Here is a 27,932-nt window from a genome sequence, read left to right as displayed (position 1 = left end):
TGGCTCTCACTCAGTGATTTGCATCTGTAGAAATTCTAGAGATTATAGAAACCAAATATAATAGCTCTCCTTGGCCTGAAACTAGAGTTATCAGCCATCTGGCCAAATAAGAACATGTCCCCCTTTATGTCCTCAGATTCTTTATCTGGCAGGTGTAGCCTTAAAATCAAATATTGTTCGGGTTTTTAACAAGGTATGTCTCCATTGCACAGTATTTTCCTAATAAGTGCTGATGGAAAATTAACAAGATTTCTTTGTGACTTTAATTACTTGATTAGTACTCTTTTGGTTTGTATTGCTGCCTGAAATTGACAAGACCTTAATCAAACCAGTCTTTCTGATGCTGAAAAAAATAATTTCATATACATGTAAGCCAAATTACTTTTTTTGCACCATTTCCCTGTAATTTTTTTCATGAATGTTAAATAGTATATTTCTCTCCCGCCCTCGCCCTTCTTTCCAACTGTCAGTGTCTTGTTCAGATATCTGATAATCTTACCAGAGACCTCTGAAAAGGCAATCTGAATTAAGGAGTTTTTCTGCTAGTTATAAATTTGGATTGTCTAATAACTTTAGTAATGTGAAAATAAAAATATGGTCCCAATAAACACGTTTTCTAGTACTGATAGTGCAAACCTATGTATTCCACAATATTCAATGGGCCTTATTTCCTATGAAGAATAGTCAGCACTGCAGTTCCAATGACATGTAAAGCATTTTTTACTTATTGAAATATGTAGTTATGCCATTGTCAGCTCCTAAGTATTGATTACATTCAGGAAGCCTATGAAAGAAAATATTGCCACTGGAAAAGGAAACAAAGCAATATTATTTATAGGACAAGGGGAAATTAGTAAGAAAAAACATTGGAAGAAAAAAAATAACCCATGAATTTGCAATACAAACATAAAGCAATTTACACTTCATTCCAGAGGCCAGGACTATGTTTTTATTAACTATGTTTTCACACCATTTCATCTCCATGCCACAAATGCAAAGCCATTGAAAAAAGGTCACACAGAGTTTTTGTTTTTGCATTAACTGATGCTTGAAAATAGCAACCAGTAACTAATGTGAAATTAACCTTTTCTAAATATAGCTGGAATATTGTGTTGGAGCTACTTTTTCCTAGCACTAATTTAATCTGTAAATTAAACTATATGATTAAGTTCATGTATAGACACTAAGATATGCATATCTACAGTATATCTGCCATTACAAACTGAATGTGACTGACAAGCTATTGCATATGTTGAATATGATCTCTATCTCAAGTGAATTTAATATTTGCCTTTTAGAAGAGCACAAACAAAAATAAATATGAAATTATTTGTGTACATTTTAAGAGAACAACGTATAGTTTTATACATTTTATGTGCCCTGTATATACACCCTGTTTCTATTCCTTCTGCTAATGTCAGATTCATGATTTTTTAAAAATACTATTGTTGCATGAAGAATCATAGGCTTTTTATAAGATCTCAGTGCTATGTATTTTGGTTTATCAGTAGATCTAAGATATAGAGAAGAAAATGTAAATTTACAACATTTATTTTCTTAACTAAAAATTCATCATGCATGCACATTCATACCATCACATCTTCCACCCGCATACAATCCCTTTTTTAAAAAGAATCATTTTTATTCTTTTGGGAAGTAAAAGTAAGTAAAGTACCTGAAAACCTAATATAACCACTAGAAAAGAACCATACAATACTAAAACAATTTGTAAAAATGCATTAAACCAAGCCCAAAATAAAAGAAAAATTGATCCTAATAGAATTGAACTTTTAGAAATATATAGCCAAAGCTTAGACATAAAAACTGCTATGCCCTTAGGCCATATTGACTGACTTCCACCATTGTAAAGATTTGCTTTTTTTAAAGTAGGCTTTGTTTCGGAAGAAGGGATGGCACTGATACCTCCTAAGCTCTGGCACCCTAGCAGTGCCTACTCAAACCTAAGGATGGCTCTGCTGCCATGCACAGTAAACTATAGAATGTATGTTTTTGAAAATTCATATATTCCACTTAGGTCTCTCATTCTCATGTACGCAAGCATACTCTTCCCTCTCATTTTAAAATTGTGCTGAAAAGGTTTTTACTTCTCTGAATTGCTCTCAAATGCAATCACTCAATGTTTTTGAAAGAAGGGCCTTTCAAGTACATTGAAATGACAACTTTAGAAAAGTTCACAATTTCCTAGATTGATCTAACTTTTAAATGAACTAAGTTAAAATATCTGAGGATAAAGCTTTGTACAATTTTACAGAGAGAGATTGACTGAAATTTAGTTTATAAGATTTCTGAATTTTATTTTTTATTTTTCAATTAATGTGGTACTTTTTAGCACTAATAACATATGCATATCTTTGAAACAATTCCATTTTTACATGACTGATTAAATATATTTGTCATTTAGGATTATCTCAGACTGAATATAGTCTTTGTTCAAATGTAGTTTATTTATCCTGCTTGTTTTTACCAACACTTAAATTTTGAAATTTAGGAAGAGTCAAATTTCCTTAAAGTAGTTGGGATATCATATAATTATACCATACCATTTCAATGAACTTGATGTTTTTCAAACTTCTGTTTAAGGAGAGACCTTCCCAATGCCTTAAATTCAGTTCTAGGTGACAAAAACATACCAACTAATTTTTTTACACTGAGGAATTGAGTAGAGCTGTGAAAATACTTCAAGAGAGGTGTTTCAGAATGTATACAATCATTTTCAATGCATCTCTGAATAGTTAAAGCAATCAACTTCTTTTCCAGATTGATGCAGCTGTTTCACGAGAGCTGTTCCTTGTTGTCTCCCAATGTGTGTGTGTACACAACTGTTTCACTGGGGAAAAAAACCTATTTATTTAGAACGACTTTAAAAGCCCATGAATTTAGGTTTGACAAGATGAATCCCTTGTTATCTAACTCTAAGGGGATCATAAAACAAAATATCCTCTAATTAGATACAATATCCCCTATCAGATAGTTCTAAAACTTTTTAAATTTCCTGTAACACCCTATGTGACTAGGGTACCTCGCACGATAAGAACAACTTTATGAAGGGGAGGTCAAATTCCTATGTAGAAAGTCAGCTCATACTCCCCCAAAAAAAGAAATATTTTGGGGGATATTAAAGAAATCAGACTATTAAATTTCCTCAAAGGAATAATGAAGGAAAAAAATATTAAAACGTTTTTCTGCCCATGTTTCTCCAGGTAGAAACTGAGCAGGCCAGTTCTGTAGAAATGCAGATTTGATAATCATATTCAGAAAGACTGGGCCATCTATTCAAAAGCAAAATGCCTTCAGGCACACGGGAACAAGAACAACCTCAAACAGGAACAACTCCAAACACAAAACCCCACTCACTTCCAGCTCCATTTTGTCAGCCATCCCAAAAACATGCTGTGTCACTGAAGTTTCTGGCAACTCAATAAACAGAACCTTCTTTCCATACAGCTGCATTTTGTTTATTCCCGGCTTGGGCTAGACCTGATGATTTTTTTCTTTCAATAATTTGGTGACCCAGATGGGACTTCAAGCTAACCTCACCAATGGACTGGGCCTCTGTAAGCCTCCATATTGCCAGCAGCAGACCCCTTGTGACTGTGGGTGGGTTTCCCAGACCCTGCCCATCTGGAGCAAGGATAGTAAAGGGAGCTTTGAGTTTGAGTTCAACAGCTGCTTTGGAAAGAAGGTGAATACCTCTAAATTTCAACTCTTAAAGTCCAAGAGAGCGAGGGAAATGTATGTATGTCTGTGTGAGAGGATCCTTCTCCCAATCATAGCTGGAACCTGCCCCCTCTATCCCCTCCCAACTGCAAAAGGATCTGTTCAAGTGACAAACCCTGGAAAGCATGTGGGTTTGGCCAGAGCACAGGACCTTTTATTAGGGACATGGAGAGGCTATGTAAAAATGGAAGGGAAGGGAAAAATGAGAGAATTGGATTTGGGCAACCAGCTGGGAAGTCAGTGAGCAAAGCCTGGATTAGGAGGTGCCCATACTTAGTACTTAAAGGTGCAGCAGGTCCTCCCAGACTCTCCTGAGCTGAAAACCATGGCAAGAACAGTGTGAGCAGGAAAAGTGTGAGCAGGAAAAGGCTGTTGGAAGGAGGTACCCATACTCCGTGTTGGGGAGCAGCAGATCCTCTTGGAACCCTTTTTGGTGTGAAAACCGTTCGCAGTGTTTCCTTGAAAGGAGGTGCCCTTTCTCTGTTAGGGAACCAGAGTCCTCTGAGGACCACTTTTTTTTTTGTCCGAAAATTGTCAGGTGGAGCGACCATGAGGGAAAGACCTGGTTAAAGCCAATCGAACCCACATCTGAAAGAGAAAATGGGAAGCTACAGCTTGAGGGTCATACCTGAATCCCCTCTAGGATCCGGGTGGGTGTGGGACAAGAGGCGAGTGCCTGTCCTAGCCAGTATGAAGAGAAAATGAGCAAGGGACATATGTAAGGACTGGGCTTTGCTCAGGGACAAAGCTGGTAAACCAATTTGGCTAAATAAAGGAACTTAAAGGAAAAATAAAATATAGGAAACGTTGATTTATTCCCTCTTTTCTATGCAACACTTTGATATGTTTGTTAAGATTTTTTGTCTTCCCTAATTTGAGCTTTATGGTGGGAATGACCAGGGTTTGAAAACTGAGTTCTGTTTTCCTCTCCTTTTCTCTTTTCTTTGTCTTCATGTGTGCAAGTGTGTCGAAGTGTTTATGTATCCTTGAGGTAAATGTAATGGTTACGTGTCTCTAGTCCCTAGAGAAAAGAATTTTAAATTTTGCTAGGGAAAAATTGTTAAAATAAGCCATCAAAAGAACATACCTTCACCCTAGTTTTCTTGGCCAGCAAAACAGTGTGAAGACAACTGTGTTCCTTCCCCCCCCCTCTCTGTGCAATCCAAAGTTATCAGGAGGGAATATTTTAAGTTCATTTAAAGAAAAAAAATCATTCTTTCATTTAATGCATGTGTTTAAGTAGGTTTTATCTGTCAACTTAACATCTGCAATATTAACTTTAATGTTTTTTCAAACTCTGCCTGCAAGCCATTCCCCCCACCTTTTATTTCTCCATATCTTATCTTATGTTCTCCATGCCTATGTCAGAACAACAATGCCTCTCCTGGAAGAATTACCCACAAATGGGGAAGGGGGCCCTGTTCTCATATCTTTCAGCCCTGCTCAAATGACTCAGCAATCTTTGGAATCAGAGCACACTGACCCAGACGCTGCTTCCAGAGAAGACTCTCCATTCATTTGAGCCAGGGAATTTGGTTTCGATTCAACCATCCACTAAAACAGAGCTCCCCAACTTTTTGGGCACCAGGGACCGGTTCTGTGGAGAGAGGTTTTTCCATGAAGTGGAGGGTGTGTGGTTTTGTGTGTTGCCTACACCTCGCGGATGGGGCTTTGCTTGTTTTTCTGACTTGGTTGCTGGCATGCCACTGCCCGGTACTGGTCCACGGCCTGGGGGTTGTGGACCCCTGCACTAGAAAGTTACCATGGAACCAAAGTGGAACAGATCTTCCCAAGTCCTACATTATCCAGATGCCTGTGAAAGCTACAGAGAAAGGAAGAATTCCTGGAACCATTGGTCCCCATATGAAGCCTCAGAAGACAACTGATAAGACTATGGGGGGACAGTGTAAACTCATTGTAAGGTTTTCTTTCTTGCCTCATTTGTATTGTAATTAGCCAGTTCAATGGATTCATGGAGGGATGGCATTTGGGAATTGTTGGCACAGCAAGTCCTGAACACCTTGGACTTCTGTCTGTGGGAGGGAAAAATTGTCTAGGATGTTTGTATTACTTGTCTAGAAATAGCTGAACACACACAAACACACAATTCAGAATCACACTGAGGCTATCTCCTTCACCTACCTCCATGTAAAGTTCGCCAGGCTGTTTCTTGTTCTGTGGCACTAAGGCCTTTGCATGCATACCTTCCTGCAAATTCTATGGGGAAGAGAACCATGCCCCCTCATGCAATTTACAATTCATATGCTCTCACTGAGGAGATAGCAGGAAAGAGATATCCAAATACAAGCCCTGAATATGTTGCACTGGTGGGTTCATAGTGCAATATAAGAAATATTAATAGCCTGGCTTGCACACTGGCTAACCTCAATTGGACATCACAAACCTGGATGTTCAATTGAGGATGTTAAGAGCTAAGGCAAGAAACAACTTGAAAATGGGCACCCAGTGGTTATGTACTCAGGCAAAACTTGGCTGTGAGGAATTTGGGGGCATGTGCAGACTTGACTGAGAGATCAAGAATTGTCACAGAATTGGCACAGAATACTGAACACTATAAATTTCTACTAATAGAACTTTTGCCCTGACTTAGTTTTTTATGGGTTGAAGGCTCCCCTTTTTGGGAGCCACTGCAAGGATAATTTTCTACAGCCTCTATCAGTGCCTTCCCCTTTGCATTATCAGTTTAAAAGCTTATTTCCCCACATTCTGGAACACCCCCCACCCATAGTAGCACCCATCAACTCTTCCTGACCAAAATAATTCTTAATCTTGTGCCAGTAAAAGTGTGTCACCCACACTTATATGGAACAAAGGGGGGATTGTAGGAAGTCAGCACACCCACACACACACCCAGAGAAGGAATTATTTTGGGGGATATTTCAAAAAAGCAGAATATTATATTTCTCCAAAAGAATAATGGAGGAAAAAAATCTTAAAAGGCTTTTCTGCCCAAGTTTCCCCAGGCAGAAACTGAGCAGACCAGTTTTGTAGAAATGTAGATTTGATAATCCTATTCAGAAAGACTGGGCCACCTATTCATAAGCAAAATGCCTTCAGCCACAGCCCCAGAGAAGCAGAACATGACCTTTGGGACATAATAGGATTAACAACCTCAAACAGGAACAAACACAAACCTCCAAAAAAGTATAAAAACCCACTCACTCCCACCTCCATTTTGTCAGCCATCCCAGAAACATTCTGTATCACTGAAATTTCTGGCAACTCAAACAGAATCTTCTTTCCAAACAGCCTCCATTTTGTTTATTTCTGCCTTGGACTGGACCTGATGATTTTTCTTTTAACACCTGCAATATGACCCACTTATGGAATTTTGGCCTTATTGTTAACCCTGGAATGCCAGATAATAATTAAGCATACTCCCTTTAACACATTTCTTTTAAAAAAAATTAAAAAAATACTTTGGATTTCTGACTGATGGCCTAAAAGTTTTCCAGCATCACTATACATTTCCAATATTATTGTTTTCCAAAGGATACATTTCCAATATTATTGTTTTCCAAAGTTTTGTAAAGCATTTTTCAGATGTATAATGTTTCTCAATGTATACAATGTAATAAAACTCAAGACTTCAAAAGAATGTGTAGCAGATCAAAACCTTATCTGAAAAGTTGTTTTAAATTATCATACTAAATACAAAGCTAAAATACAAAAGTCCTAGATAAATGTGTTAAAAGAACAACCTTCAGCACCAGAAAAATCTCCTGGAGCATAATCCAAAACTGTGTCATTACAACAGAGGAAATATATTGTAATTTCAATACAAAACCTGAGGAAGAGGACATAGGGCAGCCTCCAAAGAGAATTATCTTTCCTCTTATGCTTTGATAGGAGACCACTAGGGAGTACTAATGCTATAGACTAGAACAGGAAGTTGAAAAGCATCCCAGAGGAAAGCCATTTTAAATCACTTCTGCACTGTAGCCAAAAAAATTGCATGGCTCTGTCCATGAAATCACCAGAGAACAGGTTTATTCTGATGGGAAAATGATCCTTTATGGCAGTGTCTCTTATCTCTGCAACTTTAAGATGTGTGGGATTAAACTCCGTCAGCCAGTATACTGGCTTGGGAATTCAGAGAATTGAAGCCCATACATTTTAAAGTTGCTGGAATTGAGAAATACTGTGCCAAGCTATTTAAGTTACATAGAAATTATATTCTACCGAGTGCCGACTGCGTCCCTCACTGATCACACCACACTGTCCTCCAAATTTAATGCTTTTCACATCCAGTCAAAATCCCATCTGAATGCTGCTTTCCACAAGAGACAGGACATCAAGAAAAGATTGTTTTGTTTGGTTTGTAATATTATAAAATATGCACGAATAAAGGAATAATAGGTTTGTATTTAAGCAGTCCCCGCAACACAGCAACAGTCAGAGCTTGCAAATGTAGTGCAATTAGTTGCCAAAAATATGTGACCTTTCCCACACTTTGTAGTTATGAGATATATACTTTGTGCTCATATTACATTATAGTGTTTTTAATGCCCTTAATGAGTAGTAATTGCATATTGGAAAATTACTGTCGCTGTAGTGCTCACATAAAAAAAGTGATTCCTGCCAAGGAGTGCAATATCCAGCAGCGAGAAGAAGAGTTCAAGCATACTTGCATTTTTAAAGGAAGGCAAGTTCTATATATAGATTGGTCCATGCATAGCAATATAACACAGATGCTATGTTTTGTGATGTGAGTGTGAAACCATGCACAATGGCTTAATTTGCATGTGGACCAGACTCTCGAGTTATTCAAAACCATAGTTTTAAAACCCTGATTTAGTATTATTTATGAGCATAGCCACAGAGATTACTGGGGAGCAATATAATGATTGTTGATTGGATTTTTGTTGAATGTTTTAACCTTGTGAGAATATAGGACTGAAATCTGGACTACTCAGACAATATCATCCTGGTGCTTTTTTACAGTCCAGTATAAATTTATTGCCAATACAATAGCAACTTCAAGCTCAAAACATTCAACTTGCTGTTAGAGTGGAAATTACAGAGAAAGAGAGGAGGAGGAGATGATATGAGAACAGAACAGAATAACACAGTTGGAAGGGACCTGGGAGGTCTTCCATTCCAGCTTCCCTAACCCTATACCATTTCAGACAGATAGTTCTACAGTCTCTTCTTAAAAATTCCCAGTATTGGAGCATTCACAACTTCTGGAAGCAGGTTGTTCCACTGATTAATTATTCTAACTGTCAGGAAATTTCTCCTTACGTCTAGGTTGCTTCTCTCCTCGATTAATTTTCATCCATTGCTGCTTGTCCTGCCTTCAGATGCTTTGGAGAATAGCTTGACTCCCTCTTCTTTGTGGCAACCCCTGAGATATTGGAACATTGCTATCATGTCATCCCTGGTCCTTCTCTTCATTAAACTAGACAGCCAATTCCAGCAACCGTTCTTTATATGTTTTGGCCTCCAGTCTCCTAATCATGTTTGTTGCTCTTCTCTGCACTCTTTCTAGTGTCTCAACATCTTTTTTACATCGTGGTGATAAAAACTGGATGCAGTATTCTAAGTGTGGTCTTAGCAAGGCATTGTAAAGTGGTATTAACACTCCATGTGATCTTGATTCTTTTCCTCTGTTAATGCAGCCTAGCACTGTGTTGGCTTTTTTGGCAACTGCAGCACGCTGCTGGATCATATTTAAGTGATTGTCCACTCCAAGATCCCTCTCACAGTTACTACTATTGAGCCAGATACCACCTATACTATACCTGTATATTTGGTTTTTCTTGCCTAAAAATAAAATCTTACTTTTTTCACCACTAAATCTCATTTTGTTAGATAGGGCCCGATGTTCTTTTGTCAAGATCCTTCTGTATCTTAAGCCTATCTTCTGGAGTGATGGCTATTCCTGCTAGCTTGGTGTCATCTGCAAATCTGATGAGTTCCCCATCTATCCCCTCATCCAAATCATTGATGAAGATGTTGAAGAGTACTGGGCCTAAAACAGAGCCTTCGGGTGCCCCACTGCATACTTCCCTCCATGTAGATGGAGTTCCACTGAGGACTACACATTGAGTGCGGTTGGTCAGCCAATTAGGAATCCATCTGGTGGTGATGCTGTCTAACCCACATTTTCCCCACATATAATAAGATTGTAAGAAATTGTAAAAAAGGTTGAAAATGTAAATGGTGTGGCTATTATTATTATTATTATTATTATTATTATTATTATTATTATTATTATTTAAAATAGATAGCCACCTGCCACATAATACCCCAGACTTAATGGTTGTCAAGAAAGAAAAAAAATATTCTGTCTAGTGGACGAGGCAGTATCGGGAGGCAGCAGAATAGAAAAGAACTGGAGAAGATAGCAAAATACAAAGGCCAAGCGAATAGAAATAGAACAATTGTGCCAACAAAAGCAAAAATAATACCAATAGTAATAGGTGCCTTGGGTGCAATCCAAAAGTAACTAGAACACCACTTGTACACCATTGGCACTGACAAATTCACCATGAATCAGTTGCAAAAGGCAGCTTTATTTGGAACAGCCAACATCCAGTTGCCTTTTGGAAAAGCACCTTTGGAATAGGTAAGTTTTGCCTTACTGAAATCAGTGGAACAAGTCCATCAAAACGAACTTTCTGACTGATTTCAGAGATAAATAACCAATTTAGCCCAGTTCTGCGAATAACACAGATAATAACAGATGATTACATTTAATCAAAATACTATTTCCACATTAATAGGAATGCATATAGGGATAGGTGTATTATTCTTATGTGTGGAATAAACAATAGCTTCATACCAAAAATATAGTACTTAAAAATATTCTATAAAAAGAACAATAAATTGGTCAAAAGGAACTTCTGGGAAAGATTTGAAAGGGCAGAAAACTCTAGAAAAATAGAAAAGAGGAGGCAATTCTATCAAGTGATTCTGTGAATATGAACATAATGAATACTTTAAGTTGGTAATTATAGTACCTATAATAATTGTTTAAAGAAAAGAGATGTGTGTATGTGTCTGTATATAATGTGTACCCACAGACGCACATACACACAAACAATATACCAAATAGAGTCGCTATGTGAAATGGGCGGCTATATAAATAAGTGCAGAAAAGAACCTACATCTGAATTATGCTCTGGATTTTACTGTACTCAGAATTTCAGCTTCTTGCTGTAAAGCTGCAACCTGGAAAGGTGACTCAGAATCCTAAGAATTTATATTTATACATACATACATACATTCATACATACATACGTATGAAACTAATTAAAATAATGTGTGTCTGTTGTATTAATGAATATATACTCCTTAGAAAGAATACATAATTCTTTATGGATATTCTATGCTATTTTCAAAGTCCATTCTATTTGGGGGGGGGGGAAATAGCATAATTCAATTTTGGATGTAGTTAAGCAAAGAAGAAGAGATATGCATATATGTACCAAATTTTGAAAATGGGTTGTCCGTAATTATTTAAGTTCTATTCTGAAGAAACCTCAGCAATTTAAATTAATTAAAGTTAGAAATTTAGAGCTTGAAAGACTAGGATTTTGTTTTATATTGAGAAACAACATGGTACCAGCTGTGACACCTGGAAAATGAAAGAGTTCCACTATGCCAGCAGTATAGCAAAAATTGAAGTTCAGAAGCTCATTAAGTTTCAAATTTGTAGACACATTTCCAAGGAGAATCCATAATCTCACTTTCGAAAGTATGTCAGCAATAGAATTTAGAATAAATAAAATACTTCATGCTCTGATCAATTTTTATTCAAATGAGCTATAAAGTGAACTGGACTTTAGCTAAAAAAACAGTTTCAACTTCTATCATGAAATAGGAACCCAGTCAAAATAAAACAGTAATATCTATATGGGCCTTATTTTATCCATTCCAACTTCTTTTTTGTTATTCTGTTACCAGCAATAGTTTAAGAAGTTTACTATCACCTCACTATCTTGCCACAACATTAAGAATCTGACTACTGCCTTCAGGTTTGCACAGCGTTCTCATCATACTTATAGTATGTTCCTATTACACTATATCTTTAATTCCACCACCATTGGTCTACCACCTGTCTACATTTAAAGATGTTAAGGCCAGAACAGATATTCTTAGGCTTATTTAAATAAGCATGGCAGCCTTTTAAATATTAAGTCCCTGTTTTCAGACCCTTGCTTTTGAATACTTCAAGAGAGTGCATATGACACAAATGAAGTCATTTACTTGATTTGTGTTGCACAAATGTTTGATTTTGTTTAAAAGCAACTGCCACCTTATGAAAATATTGCCATCATGTTGTCACCATGTCTAGAAGGAAAGAATGTTCTTTTTCATAAAGTACAATGATGCTATTATTATGCAGATTTTTATTTGATCTTTATTTGATTATGAAAAGAAGTGAAACCTCATTACATTGTTCACATAATTTGCAATTTAATGAATTGCCTATAAATAGCAGTGTAGTTAAGCATTTAATGCTGCTTAACACACTTGGATAACCAAAGCATTATTAATATTATTTTCAGAGATGGATTGATGAATTGTATCAATTGATAAAGATCCAGTGTAGCTATTAATTTAAGAAATACTATTTGCTAATGACACATTCTTAATGTAACATTTATTAACTCACTTTCAATTGAATAATCCAATGGCAAATCAATTATGTCAATAAGGCATGACAATTTTGTAATTATGTAAGATATAGTATGATCGGCCACAATTTCTTCCAACTTTTTCTGAGGTAAAAGAAAGTTTAGAAATCAACCACTCTATTCATAGTACAATACTACCTGAGATACAGGAACCAGACTAATGTATTGATCTAATTGAAAAATAGCATCTGTTGAAGCCTATTCCATTTTTTATTAGGCATCTAAGGGCACTAACTTCAGCATCCGTGATGTTGCTATTGCTATGCAATACCCTAGTCTATCATAGAAGGAATCATGTTAAAAATGCACATGCTATTATGAGCATTATTTCCCTCATTTTAAGCCTTGATTCCTTGATGTTCTCACTCTCCTGACATACATTAGGTCAGGAACATAAAGGTAAAGATTCCCCTGCACATGTGTGCTAGTCATTTCCAACTCTAGGGGCCGGTGCTCATCTCTGTTTCAAAGCCGAAGAGCCAGCGCTTGTCCGAGGATGTCTCTGTGGTCATGTGGCCGGCATGACTAGACGCCAAAGGCGCATGGAATGCTGTACCTTCCCACCGTAGTGGTCCCTATTTTTCTACTTGCATTTTTATGTGCTTTCGAACTGCTAGGTTGGCAGAAGCTGGGACGAGTAACAGGCGCTCACTCTGTTACGCGGTCAGGAACATACAATCTTAGAAATAGATAAGAATTTACATTTAGAATTTCAGAGAAAGAATTAGTGGACTGAAAACAAAACAAACATGAAGAATGAAGAGCCAGCAAGTAGACCAGCTCTTCAAACATCTCCAGACAAAAAGAAATTGCCCACAAGTCAGCCCCTGACCATATCATAAGACATGATTAACATCACTCACTGATGAGTTTACAAAATGTTATTAATGGTTTTATAGTACAACATTTCCTGGGATACAGGAACCAGGATAATGTATTGACCTAATTGGAAAATAACAAAGGTTCTGAAAAAGTGACACAAATAGGCAGAGTTTTCTATGATAGAATCTGTGCTGCATTGTTCAGTTCCATATTGGGATTGCCAGTCATCCTGTAGAAAATGCCAGAGTAATTGACAAAGACAAAAATTGTGTTATCTTGTTTCAAATTGAAAGACGCCCTGTGCAGCAGATTTCACCAGGGACAGCATGTAGCTAATGAAAAAAGTACAACAATCAAACAAAAAAAGCATTTAAACAATATTTTTATCTATCTTCCCCACCCATATCCATTCTTTTATGCCATTTCTTCTAAATAATATCTTTCTATTATTTCTTTTACTCTTTTTTCTCTGTCATCAATCAAAAGCAGATGAAACTAAGCATTTAGCATACCTACCGGTACTTACAATCAACTGAAACAAAATCAAGTGAACAAAAGTGAAAAGTGATTAAATTTTAATTATTTCTTTTTACTTCTGTGCTTAACATTTTTAAAAGCTGCCACTAAAAATCATATATCAACAGGAAATTTGGTATCAGTATGAAATTCACAAATTGGCTCTAGGCTCTTGTCTAGACCACATAGGTTTAGAATCATTGCCTGAGTTCAATCATTGGTTAAGCCATAATATGTGTTTGTTTTGTTTTGGCTTAATATGTTGTAAACGGAGACCTTATGTTTTGAAAACAAGATTTGTAGTTTAAACAATATATTACTGTGCACTAACAATTGTGACTTTCTAAAAAAAATAACCATAGTTAATATAAAGCATGACTTAGCATAATTTATTAACCAGGCAATGACTAGATTATATACATATATACAATAAGCTTTAACATAGTACTTTGGGGGGGCCTTATTGTCTTGTGTGAATCCATCCATAGTAATTTATTCAACAAATCATAGTTAAACCATGACTAGGCATGTTGTATGAACACAGTCATTATCAAGAATGTTTATGTTCAGAAGGACAACATAATTACTGCATTTAGAATACTATGCCTTGAATTCAAAGAATGCTAAGATTTGGAACTGGATTTACATATGGTATGCTCAGTGCTTTTTTTTGTAAAAGAAAAAGGTGCCGGAACTCACACGTGTCACAGAACTTCAGTGAGTAATTTTTGAAAAAGTCACTGTCCTCAGCACATTCTACTTTACCAATTTGCTATTACAATTAGAAAAAGGGAGTATTGTCTTGAGTTCCTGGTTGTGGTGGTGGTGGGGGAGGAACATAAATCTAACAAGCAAACAGATAAGGAACAAATGGGAGTTCCCATTTTCATGCTTAGTTTTACCAGCATTCTGATGTTACTTTAATTTCCTAATGATATGAAGTGACACTCCATGTTCTCATACTCCATAGTAAAATACAAATAGAACAATACAATGTAAAAAAATAGAACAATAAAATTATTTAAAAATAAAAACCAAGAAAAAAGGAAGCTCAACCACAGCCTCATTCTTATTTTGTGGGTTTGGAGCTTTGATCCTTTGAATCACAGCAGTTGGAGGGGAAAAACAGAGCACACTTTTGTTTTACAGAGTATAGAATAGATGATAATACCCATTTCTATGGCCCTGGGATTATTAACGGCATCTTTATACAGTGAGGTAACAAAGTTTTGTGCTATTATTATTTCCTCACTGGACAAACTCCCTCACTGGACAATTATACAATCTTTGCCCTAATGACAAAAAACTAAAGATTGCCTTTCAATTGATTAAATACTTAATCTTGCAGCTCAGTCTATTTCACCAATTGAATAAACAGCAATGCAGTAAATTACTCACAGTAAATTCAGTGGAGAATTACCTGCAGATAATTATGTACTGGATTTCAAATTGTTTTGGCTATCTGAATAGGAGTTATTTCATTATTTTGAATAACAAAAATGCTGGTTGAATATGATTAGGAGGAAGTCATATTAGTTTTGATTTTAATGTTTCACTATTGTACTGGAGCCTGTCAAGGAAGCAAAATTAAAATGGAAGCAATCTGGATTATTAGTAAATATAGGGGTTTTTTATTTGACAATCTGTATATCTACAGATTTCCATCTCTGCTTTTAAAAAATTAGCTTACTCTCATATTTTTAATTGAGTATCTCAGTTTTGTGGTCACAATTTCAGTTGAGAAATATATAAAAAGGTTTCTCTAGTGAATATGCAATTTTATTATTTGTCTATTTTTAGCTGTATCAGTTCTATACTATTACTTTCTTATCATTACCGGTTGTAATTCTGTTCACAGTCCGTAAATAACTTCAAAGTAGGGCAAAAACAAACCAACAAATGAACAAACTTTTATTTTATAAAAGAACAATATTTAATTAAGAGAATGCCATGTCTGAAAGATGGACAATGAGCCAAACACAGAGATATAATTAGAAAGATTTTATTTGTGGGTGAATTCAATTCAGTATTGCAAATATGCACCTCTCAATCAAAGATTCTCTATATTTGAAGCTTGTCACAGGGATTAATACTTCTTAGACATGGATGAAAAATACTATGGAACGGTATTCCCCAAACTCAACTCCTTTAGATGTATTAGAGCAGGAGTGTCAAACTGTCGGCCCATGGGCCGGATGCATCATCTGGAAGCTGCGCCCACCCTATTGCTGGCAATGGCGAAAAGGCTCCGATACGTTGCACAACATCACGTGACATCACTAGTTTGACATGTCTGTATTAGGGTAACACCTCCCAGAATTTCCAAGAATATCTGTTCCCAAATTAAGGAAGATTGTTTTAATACTGTTTAAGATGCAGGTAAAGGCCACCACAACTGATGGGCAACTAATGACAGATCTCTCTTTCTATAAATACATTTTCCATGCATCTTCCAGATTTCTCCTCTAAATATAGGAAATTGGTGGAAAACTGCTTATATAATATTTTCCAAAAATTATCTCATTTTCTGTATCATGTAGGCCAGACATGTCAAATTTGCAACGTCATGTGACGTCGCGCGACGTATCGGAGCTTTTTCCTCATTGCTGGCAATGGGGTGGGCGCGGTTTGTTCATGATGCATCCGGCCCGTGGGCCGGCAGTTTGACACCCCTGATGTCAAACTTTGCACAACATGGGCTGCAAGCCAATTGCTACTTTAATGCCTTGTTTATTTTTTAATGAAAAGGTTGTTTATGTTCTGTGTTTCCATCTTTAAAGTAAATAAATAAAGTTGCTTTTGGGTTGAGTGTAACTACTTGAATGACTGAGACTGTAATTTTGGGATTGGCCTGGCTTGATAAGTGGTGCCCTATGATCTGGTAGGAAAATGGAGGAGGACTTTGAGGTTAGCAATGGGGCCCTTGCCTCCTACTCTGGCCAGTGAAATGCGCAGGGCTACTGCAAATGAGGAGCAAGAGCAGTTACTTGAGACTCTGAAAGCTGTCGTAGGCCCCCTGCTTAGGACTTAGCTCATCCCAAGTGAATACTGGGACTTAGCTGATGCATTCAGCAAGAAGGAATGTGACATCCTCCCCCCCCCGAATGACTGTGCCATTGAGATCTTGCCAGGTGCCAAAATTGCAAAGCCCAAGATGTATTTTATGATCCCCCCTCCAAGAATTGAAAAAGCTGAGAGTATATATCGATAAGAACTTAGCCAGGGTACTCATTCAGCTAAATCCTGTGTAGCTGCCCCTGTGCTCTTCAAAGAGAAGGATCGATCGCTGAGGCTGTGCTTTGATTTTAAAGAGTTAAATGCTGTCAATGTGGAGAATATGTATCCCCTCCCCTTAATGAAAGACACGCTGGCCTATTTAGCAAAGGGAAAGTTTTTTACCAAGTTAGACCTAAGAGACGCGTACTATCGAGTGAGTGTTAAAGAAGGTGATGAGTGGAATACAGCTTTTAACAGCCCCCTGGGAAGTTTTCAATTTAAAGTTATGCCTTTCAGACTTCAGGGGCCTCCTGCCGTATTCATGCAATTGATCAATCAGGTGCTGCATGACCACCTGTACAAAGAGGTTCTAGTCTACCTTGACCACATCCTCATTTACACAGAGACCATGGTAGAGCATGTAAAATTAGTGTGTGAAGTACTCAGAAAACTGCTGAAAGCCAAACTTTGCGCAAAACTCTCCAAATGTGAATACCATCAAATACATCTAACTACCTCCTTCCAGTGAAGGAGTGGAGATGGATCCAGCCAAAATAAAGGCCGTGATAGAATGGCAGCCCCCACGGACCCCTAAGCAACTTCAAAGTTTTTTGGGATTCACAAACTTCTACTGGCAGTTCATTGCCTCTTTTGCTAAGATAGCTTTGCCAATTACTGAACTGTTAAAAACTGGAAAAGGAGGGGGAAAGACACAACCTTGTCAACCCTGCTTTGGTCTATAGAATGCCAAGCTGTGTTTGAGAACTTAAAAAGTCTGTTTGCCACTGAATCTGTTCTCAAACACCCTCACCCTGATGAGGGCAGTTCTACTACAAATAAACCAAAGGGAAGACTTACAAACCTGCACCTATACCTCCAGAAAATTAACAGACACTGAATGAATATGGGCTGTTTGGGAGAAGGAAACTTTTGCAGTAAGATGGGCCCTGATGACCTGGCATCATTTCCTTGAAGGGAGTAAGGTGCCTTTTGAAGTAAGGACTGATCATAAAAAATTAGAGGCATTGAAAACCCCCTGTAAGTTATCTCCCAAACTGGTCCATTGGGTGCAGTACTTTAACCATTTCAATTTTACTTTAAAATGTTTCCCCAGGGGAAAGAATATTTTGGCTGATGCCTTATCCAGACTGGCCCAGTATAAAAGCCACTGGGAGGACATTGTGAGGTCCGTTATCACAATCAGTCTCTCAAATAGTTCCTGGAGGCCAGGTGCAGGCACAATCACCTGAGCCAGATAGCCCTTTGATGAAAAAACTTAAGGAGGAATTAAAAATCGATTCCATTGTTCCAGGCAAATAAAGTCTTACTGACTTATTGAGATGGGCTAGCCTGGAAGGGATCAAAACTATACTTGCCCCAAACCCTTAGAGTTCAAGCACTTCAGTGTAGCCACGATGCCAAACAAGCTGGTCACTTTGGATTTCCAAAGACTTTACATCTGGTCAGAAGACAATTTTGGTGACTAGGTATGAAAAAAAAAAGTTGAAAGTTATGTGAAGAGCTGTGCAACTTGTGCAGCCATGAAGAAATGACCTGGGAAACCTCCTGGGTTATTGCAGCAGTAGAGACCCCTCCCAACTCTGGGAGGAGATTGCCATGGATTTTATTGCTGAATTACTAGAAAGTAGGGGAAATACAGTAATATGGACTGTCATTGACCTTTTTTCAAAGCAGGCTCATTTCATAGCCTGTTCTAGTCTTCCCTCTGCAAAAAAAAAAAGTTAGCCAAGCTGTTTCTTAAACATATCTACCATCTTAATGGAGCACCAAAAAGAATTATTTTGGTTAGGAGAGTACAATTTACTGAAAGGTTTTGGAAGGACTTCCTTAAGCTGATTGGATCCACACAAGGACTGTCGTCAGCTTTTCATCCGAATATGAATGGAAAAAGTGAATTCGGTGGTGGAGCAGTACATTAGATGCTATGTTGATTACCAACAGATTAACTGGGCTGACCTCCTCCCTTTTGCTGAAGTAGCTTATAATAATACTGTGCATAGCAGCACTGGACTTACTCCTTTTAGGATAGCTACTACTCAAGAATTCATTCCTATGCCTGAGTACCCACAGGAGCTTCCCATCTCTCAAACCTTAGATCAGTGGGTGACCTCCTGGAGAATTGTTTAGGACAATGAAAAAAAAAACACTTTAGTGCAAGCCTCAAAAATTTACATAAAGCTTGCAGACAAGAAACAGTCTCCTCAGAAGCTATTTCATGTGGGGGAGAGAGGTTATACAAAATACTTAAGGCTCAAATTACCTAGTAAAAAACTAGGACCAAAATTCCTCAATCCCTTCCCCCATAGTTCGAATTATAAACCCTGTTGCAGTAGAATTAAAACTCCCTTGTCTGTTGGGAAAAATCCATCCTGTTTTCTCTCAGAGAGTCCTTCTTAAGACCAGTTCCTAAGAAAGCACCTGGTCCCCTTTTGGTGGAGGGGGAAACACATTATGAAATCAAATGAATTCTTGATTCTAGATTATACAAAGGGAAATTACAGTATTTAGTTCAATGGAAGGGATACCCACTATCAGAAGCTACATGGGTAAAAAATACTGATGTCAAGGCAGATGGACTAATATAGACATTTTTTGATAAACATCCCTATAAACCTCGGGGAGGTTCCTAACTCTAACTTTTGTTTATCTGCATGATTTGTTTTCTCTCTAGGAGACCCGACTGTCAACACTGCAACGATCCTGGCTAAAACCATTTTGTTTCATTTTTGGTTGCCACAGGACTGGGAGGGGGGATGGGTGATTTTAATGTTAGCCTGCCCTAAACAATATTTTGTCCCATGGGAACCAAGGCCATCACTGCCTGGGAATTTGGCAGGGTGAGCCTTCTGTTAGAAAGTCCACCAAAGTATTCTATTGGGAAACATAGTTGATTATATAGTGCTGGGGTGGGAAGTTCAACTTTGTAACATTGTAACACTGTGGAGGGAACCCCAGACTTGGTTTCACTTTTGACTGTGCTGATACTTTGTAGCCAATAAACATGTTCTTTAAGGAAACTTATAGCCTTGGAATTCTGCTTTTACTAGTCTCATCTATCGGAACCATGGCATAGAGACTCTTGGAAAAAGGTGGTGCCTCAGGTAACCCGGTCCTAAGCCATATAAAAATGACAATCAGCACCTGAATTCCACCAGTAACCAATACAACTCATCCAATAGTGGCATTAGTGTGCTGTATATCTGGCACCATTTATTACCTGCACAGCCATATCATGCACTAATTGAGTTTCTGAATGCTCTTCAGGGACAATCCCATGTAGAGCGTATTGTAGCAGTATTATTTTTGGGCCTCTAATAATATTTCTTTTCTTTTGTTATCCTACATTTTTAATACTTGCCTCTAAACCAACTAATTACCCTAAGGTACGTGTCTTGACTGGATCCTAATTATGTTCTTAATAGTCTTGCTACTGAATATATAGCATATCACCAGAAAGTCTTTAGTCATAAAATCCACAATATTTAAACTACTTTTTATTATGTAGGTTGTTGATATAAATTTCAGAATCAATCTAGGAAAGGAGAAAAATCCAACTTAGCCTTTCCAGAAAAAAGGCATTTTTAGAAATCTTCATACCACAATTGGTTACCAAGTGTGATTATGTAGGAAATATTTGGAGTTCTTTTTTAATTTTAAAGATATTATTCCAGACAAATGCGTTAAAATATGTAAGTTCTAACATATTAAATAAAAGGGACCGGTGGCTCAATGGGTTAGGATGCTGAGCTTGTCGACCGATGGTCGGCAGTTTGGCGGGTCGAATCCTGAGTGGTGCGTAACAGAGTGAGCGCCTATTACTCGTCCCAGCTTCTGCCAACCTAGCAGTTCGAAAGCATGTAAAAATGTAAGTAGAAAAATAGGGACCACTATGGTGGGAAGGTAACAGCGTTCTGTGCGCCTTTGGCGTCTAGTCATGCCAGCCACATGACCACGGAGATGTCCTCGGACAAACACTGGCTCTTCGGCTTTGAAACGGAGATAAGCACCGGCCCCTAGAGTCAGAAACGACTAGCACGCATGTGCGGGGAAACCTTTACATTTACCCTTAACATATTAAATTAGTTAAGATTAGTTAATAATGTTGAGTAGTATTGGATAATTGCGTTTGCCACAGATTTCTATTAAATTGTTTCTAGTATATATAAAATTCTGGCAGTCTTGTGAACTGAATGTCAAATGAAAAGATAAAATACACTTTTTAGCTTATAAATTGGACCAAAGCTAGTACAATTGAATAAATACTTCATGTATTGTATTATAGACCTCTGAGTTGATAGCTCACCAATTCAGAATGCTCTGTGGTTTATCTCATCAATAAAATTGAATTATTTTAAATAATATCTTACATCTAGGAGCTATAGCTGGGTGATCTATCATTTAAAATGACTATGAAAAAGAACAGTTTGCAGAAGTGGTTTGTTATGTATTGTATTATCTATATCATAGCTTTTTTTAATCCTCTGCCATAGAACAATTGCAAATAACTCATTAAATCATTTATATTTCTTCCTTCATCTCTAGCAAAAAACAAACAAGCCATAAACAAAAAATAACATGCAGCACTTATAAGCATCCAGAAACCATACTGCATCTATGGGTACTTCATGTCAACAGCATATGATTTAGATGCTTGCTGGCCCCTCCCTTTCTCTTTCATAGACCAATCAGGAAGCAGCAGGCATTACTTTCTCATATATTTTTCTCATGATGCCTTTCCATAGTGCTGCTTTTGGTATTGTCTACTTCTAATTCTATCCCAGTCTCATATATTTCAGAATTTTTTATTCTGATTGGTAGAGGGCCAGTTTGGCGGAGTGGTTGAAGTACCAGGCTAGAAACCAGGAGGCTGTGAGTTCTAGTCCCACCTTGGGAACAAAACCAGCTGCGTTAGGATTAGGCTGGTCTCTCTCTCTTAGTCTGTAGGAAGCAATGACAAACCACTTCTGAAAAACCTTGCCACGAAAACTGCAGACATTAGTTCAGGAGTCAAAACTGACTTAAAGAAAATGCACAAACACACACTTCTGTAGAGGAGCACAAAGATGACCTTGGAAAAAGTAGGAGGCAATTGTTAATAAAATAGGGAAGCCTAGGAAATCAAGGAAGCCTGGACAGAAACTAAAGGTTGTCCTGCCTTGATTCTTTTTGGTATAAGAAGGAAGGAGGAGAATATATCAGGCTCTCAAAATTCTGTTGCTATATCATGTGTCTTTTGTGTGGTATCTGTTTTCCCACCTGGCCTATCTCAAAGGGCCACTCTTATCTGACTAGAACAAGGCAGCAGCTGACAGCAAATATGTCTAGAAATTTTTTGTTGGCCTCCTCCAAAATAACACAAAAGCTTATGCATGGTTATGCAACTCCTCTTCATGCAAAATATTTAAAAAGAAAGGAAATCCACTAAGAATCCAAATAATGAAGACATACAGTACGTAGCAGTTTGGGTCAGACCTAAGATGATATATATGGAGTGAATGCAGAAACATTGTTATATATTGTTGCTATTACATTACACTTGACTTTACTCCAAATCTTTTGAAATATAAGTAAACAAATCTGACCAAACAGAAGACACAAATAAGCAGATATTTGACAGTAGGGGACCTATGCTTTAATAGTCTAATTGTGTCTGCAATGAATATATGATTTAACATTTACTTTGCAAGGAATAAAAACCAGTTTTGTAACATATCCACTGCAGGCAAGACTATTTCTCTCAAACTTTCAATGCTTAAGTAGTCTGAAAGCCTTCCTGGTAAAGTAAGTCTGTATCTTCTGTTGTGCATCTGTCTTGGTAGCCTTAATTTTTGGCACTTCTATTTACAACTTCACACTTAAAAATAAAATCACATCACATTTCTCAGCCTGTGATACATTACATTAGTCATTTTCTTTTCCTCATTATATTGTAAGGAACAAGGGAAATTAAGGGGCATGTCACATTGGCAACAGTTATCTAACTGCTGGGTAGGCAGCCATCTGTAGGTAAGATACAAAGATACACACTTGTATACACACATGTGTGTAATTCCCAATATATGACTATGATTATGGTTTCAAATACATTATATATAATTATATAAACCACTGATTAGAATTTGATAAAAGTCAAATTTATAACTTTTTTAAAAAGTTTATGTTCATTTCTTTTGTATTTTTCTCAACCATTGATAGCACTTAATGCAATCACATAAGAATAACCTTACTGGATCAGACCAAGACCAACTCCATTCAGGAATATTTTTCTCTCAGTAACCAGAAACTTCTGGGGTGCTTACAAAAATTTTGAGTTATACTTTCTCCTGCCAGGTTTCCCTTGCAACTTGCATTTGTTCAAATGCTATCCACAATCCAATATTAGCACTGAACATCCAAATGTCATCTGAAGATAGATCTATCCTTCACAAAGTTATCTAAATTCCCTTTTAAAGTCCTTTAAAACCATAATGTTTGGAGGCAAGAAAGTTCTCCAAGGTTGCCAAGTCTTGAGGTAACACATTATTTTTGGATTTATTGTGTTCACTTTTAAAATAGTTTGGCCATATCCTTTTTGCTTCACTTGGGAGTGGGATCTCAAGTAAGCCCTCTCTCAACCAGATCCGACTGGGAGAATTATGTTTAGTGAGGCAGCCTTTGACGTAGTTACTTCCTATGTATTACATATATAGGAAATATCTTACAGTCCAAGGGCTATAGATTAGATTAAGAAGTCTAATATACCAGATGAAGGCATGATAATACTTATCCATGATGATGATGATGATGATGATGATGATGATGATGATGATGATAATAATAATAATAATAATAATAATAATAATAATAATAATAATAATAGGAAGGGACCTTGGAGGTCATCTAGTCCAAACCCCTGCTAAGGCAGGAAACCCTATACCATTTCAGACAAATGGCTGTCCAGTCTCTTCTTAAAAACTTCCAGTTTTGGAGCATTCACCACTTCTGGAGGCAAGCTGTTCCACTGGTTAGTTGTTCTAACTGTCAGGAAGTTTCTCCTTAGTTCTAGGTTGCTTCTCTCCTTGACTAGTTTCCATCCATTGCTTCTTGTCCTGCTTTGAGGTGCTTTGGAGAATAGCTTGGCTCCCTCTGCTTTGTGGCAGCCCCTGAGATATTGGATCACTGCTATCATGTCACCCCTCACCCTTCTCTTCATTAAACTACATATACCCAATTCCAGCAACCATTCCCTATATGTTTTAGCTTCCAGTCCCCCAATCATCTTTGTTGCTCTTCTCTGTACTCTTTCTAGAGTCTTGACATCTTTTTTACATCGTGGTGACCAAAACTGGATGCAGTATTCCAGGTGTGGCCTTACCAAGGCATTGTAAAGTGGTATTAGTACTTCACGTGATCTTGATTCTATCCCTCTGTTAATGCAGCCTAGCAGTGTGTTGGCTTTTTTGGCAGCTGCAGCACACTGCTGGCTCATATTTAAGTGATTGTCCACTAGGACTCCGAGATCTCTCTCATAGTTACTACTATCGAGCAAGGTACAACTTATACTATACCTGTGCATTTGATTTTTCCTGCCTAAATGTAGAACCTTACTTTTTTCACAATTGAATTTCATTTTGTTAGATAGTGCCCAGTGTTCAAGTCTGTCCAGATCCTCCTGTATCTTAAGCCTATCTTCTGGAGTATTGGCTATTCCTGCCAGCTTGGTGTCATCTGCAAATTTGATGAGTTCCCCATCTATCCCCTCATCCAAATAGTTGATGATGATGTTGAAGAGCACTGGGCCCAGAACAGAGCCCTGGGGCACCCCACTACACACTTCCTTCCATGTAGATGCAGTTCCATTGAGGACCACACGCTGAGTACGGCCTGTCAGCCAGCTACGAATCCATCTGGTGGTGATGCTATCTAACCCACATTTTTCTATTTTATCAAGTAGTAGGTTGTGATCTACTTTATCAAATACCTTACTGAAGTCCAAGTAAATTATATCTACAGCATTCCTCTGGTCCACTAGTTTTGTCACTTGGTCAAAGAATGCAATAAGGTTTGTCTGGCATGATCTGTTTTTGACAAACCCATGTTGGCTTTTAGGCATACTTCTTTTATATTGCAGTCAAAAACCAATGTTTGGGGTTTTTTATATATAATGTTTTATTGATTTTCTAATTTTACCATTAAACATTTAAAAAGCAATGTGGTGACTGTGTAATCAATGATTCCATAACATACACAAATCTTTAACTCAAATCTCAAGTTATAACATCAGATATTTCCTCTCTTTATCCCTTAATATCTACTATCTCATATTGAATTAATATAATTCTTATTGTTATCAACTAAGTAAATCCATCTTTGTTACATTTATCAATATTTTTGAACTTACACATATCTTAATTGTGTTTACATTTAATCTTATATACATCAGTGTCCTGTTGTAGCTTTTCCCCCAGGCTTTAATTTCCCCTCAATATTCAACTTAACATTTGGTATGTTATAGTTTCTAAGATTTAGATAACTAGACTTTCCCTTATCTCAACTTCTACATTTCCCCCTTTTTATAACAAAATCTAATAATCTAAATATACATCTTATCTATTTGCATATAATCTTATTCTATTTTCTAAAAATTCTTTTTTTCACCATATTAAAACAAAAATCTATTAATCTTATTACACATCTTACCTATTCAGTTATATTACTTTATTTTCTAAAACAATATCTATATTCGACCATCTCCAACCTTCTAATCAATAGTATAAAATCCCCCCTAATAAATCAAAACCCTAGTTTCTTTCAGCCTTAGTCTGGTTTTTTTCCTTTGCCAACTAACCATCCATGTCAGTACTTTTAATTCATCAAACAGTTCTCCCTCTATTATTGTGTGTATTATTTGAGTTAAGAAAAAGCATTTAATTACAATGTTTTTGGAAGAACTAGCTTCATTATATTTCTTTGATCGGCTCCCCATCATTCCAGTTTCCCACAGTTGTCCTAATAAGTTTATCTCCCATTCAGTCTGTTCTTATTTCTTTTCCTCAAGTTTCTTCTGATTTATGAAAAAAACTTTTCCATTTTCAATGTTGTCAGACTCTTTTCTAATTTCCCTGTTAGCTGGATTTGTTGGTCAGTTGGGTCCTTGTCAGGGAAAATAAATTAATACTTCCCTATCAGAGGGCGATGAACCATGGTTCATTTGATGCATGGTAAACATCAGGTAAAAATAAAGAAACCCGAGGCATATTCTACTGTATATAAAACTTTAATTGGAAAGCAAAAAAAGAACTTAACTGACTACATCCTCTCATCAGACAGAATACAAAGAGAAGAAAAAAAGTAAAGTGAGAAAACTTTTGTAGACATGTGCACTTAATAGCAGTTCTAGGCATGAAACCATAAAATGGATGGACATGTGACAATCACCTTGGTTACATTGATAAGATTACTGTGCAGCTAGCAGAAAAAACAGAGTGAGACGTGCGTAGCTGACAAACAGAAAAAAACCGCAGTGACAGTCCTCTGTCTTAATATTTAGTTGTTCCATTTCTCCTGTTGCTTTCTGCATTCTTGGATCTTTGGTTGTAGTCAAAATCTGGGTCTGTATATTTAAGCTGGCATCTTGTTCCTTTATATTGCCTCTTATTTTGTTACAAGCTGAAAGAATGGTTTCATGTATTGATTTCAACATAGAAAGGATTTTTTCCTGATCTTCATCCATATTCTCTTGATAATGTATTAAATTAAAATCAAATGTTAAAAATAGTTTTTGTAGCTAGATGTGTGACATCTATTTCACATGTTGTGGATAGTCTTATAGTGAAAATTGTTTGGCAGGTCATAATTTATAGTCCAAAGTATCCCATCGTCTCGTATAGTAACAAAGACTTCTCATGTAAAGAAATAGGAAAGCAATTTCCCACATATAATTCTGAAAGTCAATAAAGGTTTATCTTCATAGTTCAAACAGGCCAAATAAACTGCCTTGCAGTTCCTTCTTTACAGCTGTGCTTCTCACAGGTCGTATGTCAAGGTTGAGAGGTTTTTTTCTAATTTCTGGGCTTCCAGCCAAGTCTCTTTTAGTCAATAACAAATTGTAATAGAATATTTCACCACAAGATGTCACCAATGCCGTTTAAAACTTTTTAGGTCCCAAGTTTTAATAATAGTTTTTCAAGGTTTATTTTTTTCTTTTTAAATAAAAGCCAATATCTCCAATAAGAATAGGAAAACTTTTAATTTCCAAATTTCAAAGATATGTGTATCCAATTAAATTAGGATTGTTCTTATAATTGCTCTTTTCCCCTAGGCAGTCAATCGCTGCTGTTCTTAGAAGGTGGAGTAAGAATTCCCTACCCTCTCTCCTTACAGGGGGAGAAATACTTTGGGCAGCTTTTGCAGGAAAAATATTAAATGTCTTAAAGAGAAGATCAGTTTCATCCGCGTTGCTTTAAAGCTGCTTGGTTGTAGTTTTGACTGCAGCTGTCAGCAGCTTAATGATGAGCCATATTGCTACGGCCAGTCTTTTCCCTGCCAGTTTGGAGAGCTGCCTCAGATCAAGCAGAAGGGCTGCTGCTCTTCTGCAATCAAGCGGGGGTCCTCTCCTTGCTTGTTGCCCCTACAGGGCGACTTTCGACCCTTTCCAGGATCCCCCAGTAGGATAAAACTGGATGCTGAAGACGGAGCTCGCCTCTATGCATCCGCCAGCGCCACAGTGGCAAAATGGAAGCCACCAATGTTTGAGTTTTGACAACATGTCCATATCCAATGTTTCCTATATAGACATGTTCCTGAAGAGATTGTTTATTAAAGGTGATAGTCCTCAACCTATGATTATAATGGAGTCTGCCCATCATGTGTCTGACTTGATTTTATCATCCTTTTTGTAATGTTATTATTCAAATATGGCAGTCATAAAGCAGCCATCATTAAGTGTTCATTAACCAAAGCTATTGTTTACTA

At 37.1% G+C, this 27,932-nt stretch overlaps 1 protein-coding gene across 1 annotated transcript in view; it reads right to left on the bottom strand.

The window, feature by feature from the left end:
- Positions 1–27,932, bottom strand: part of CPNE4 (copine 4) — a 227,353-nt gene that overhangs the window by 84,772 nt on the left and 114,649 nt on the right. The gene's annotated exons all lie outside the window — the stretch shown is intronic.

This window comes from Vipera ursinii, assembly GCF_947247035.1.
Source record: "Vipera ursinii genome assembly, chromosome: Z".
Lineage (NCBI taxonomy): Eukaryota > Metazoa > Chordata > Lepidosauria > Squamata > Viperidae > Vipera > Vipera ursinii.
The sequence above is the reverse complement of the archived record's forward strand: the minus strand, read 5'-3'. Positions and strand labels throughout refer to the sequence as shown.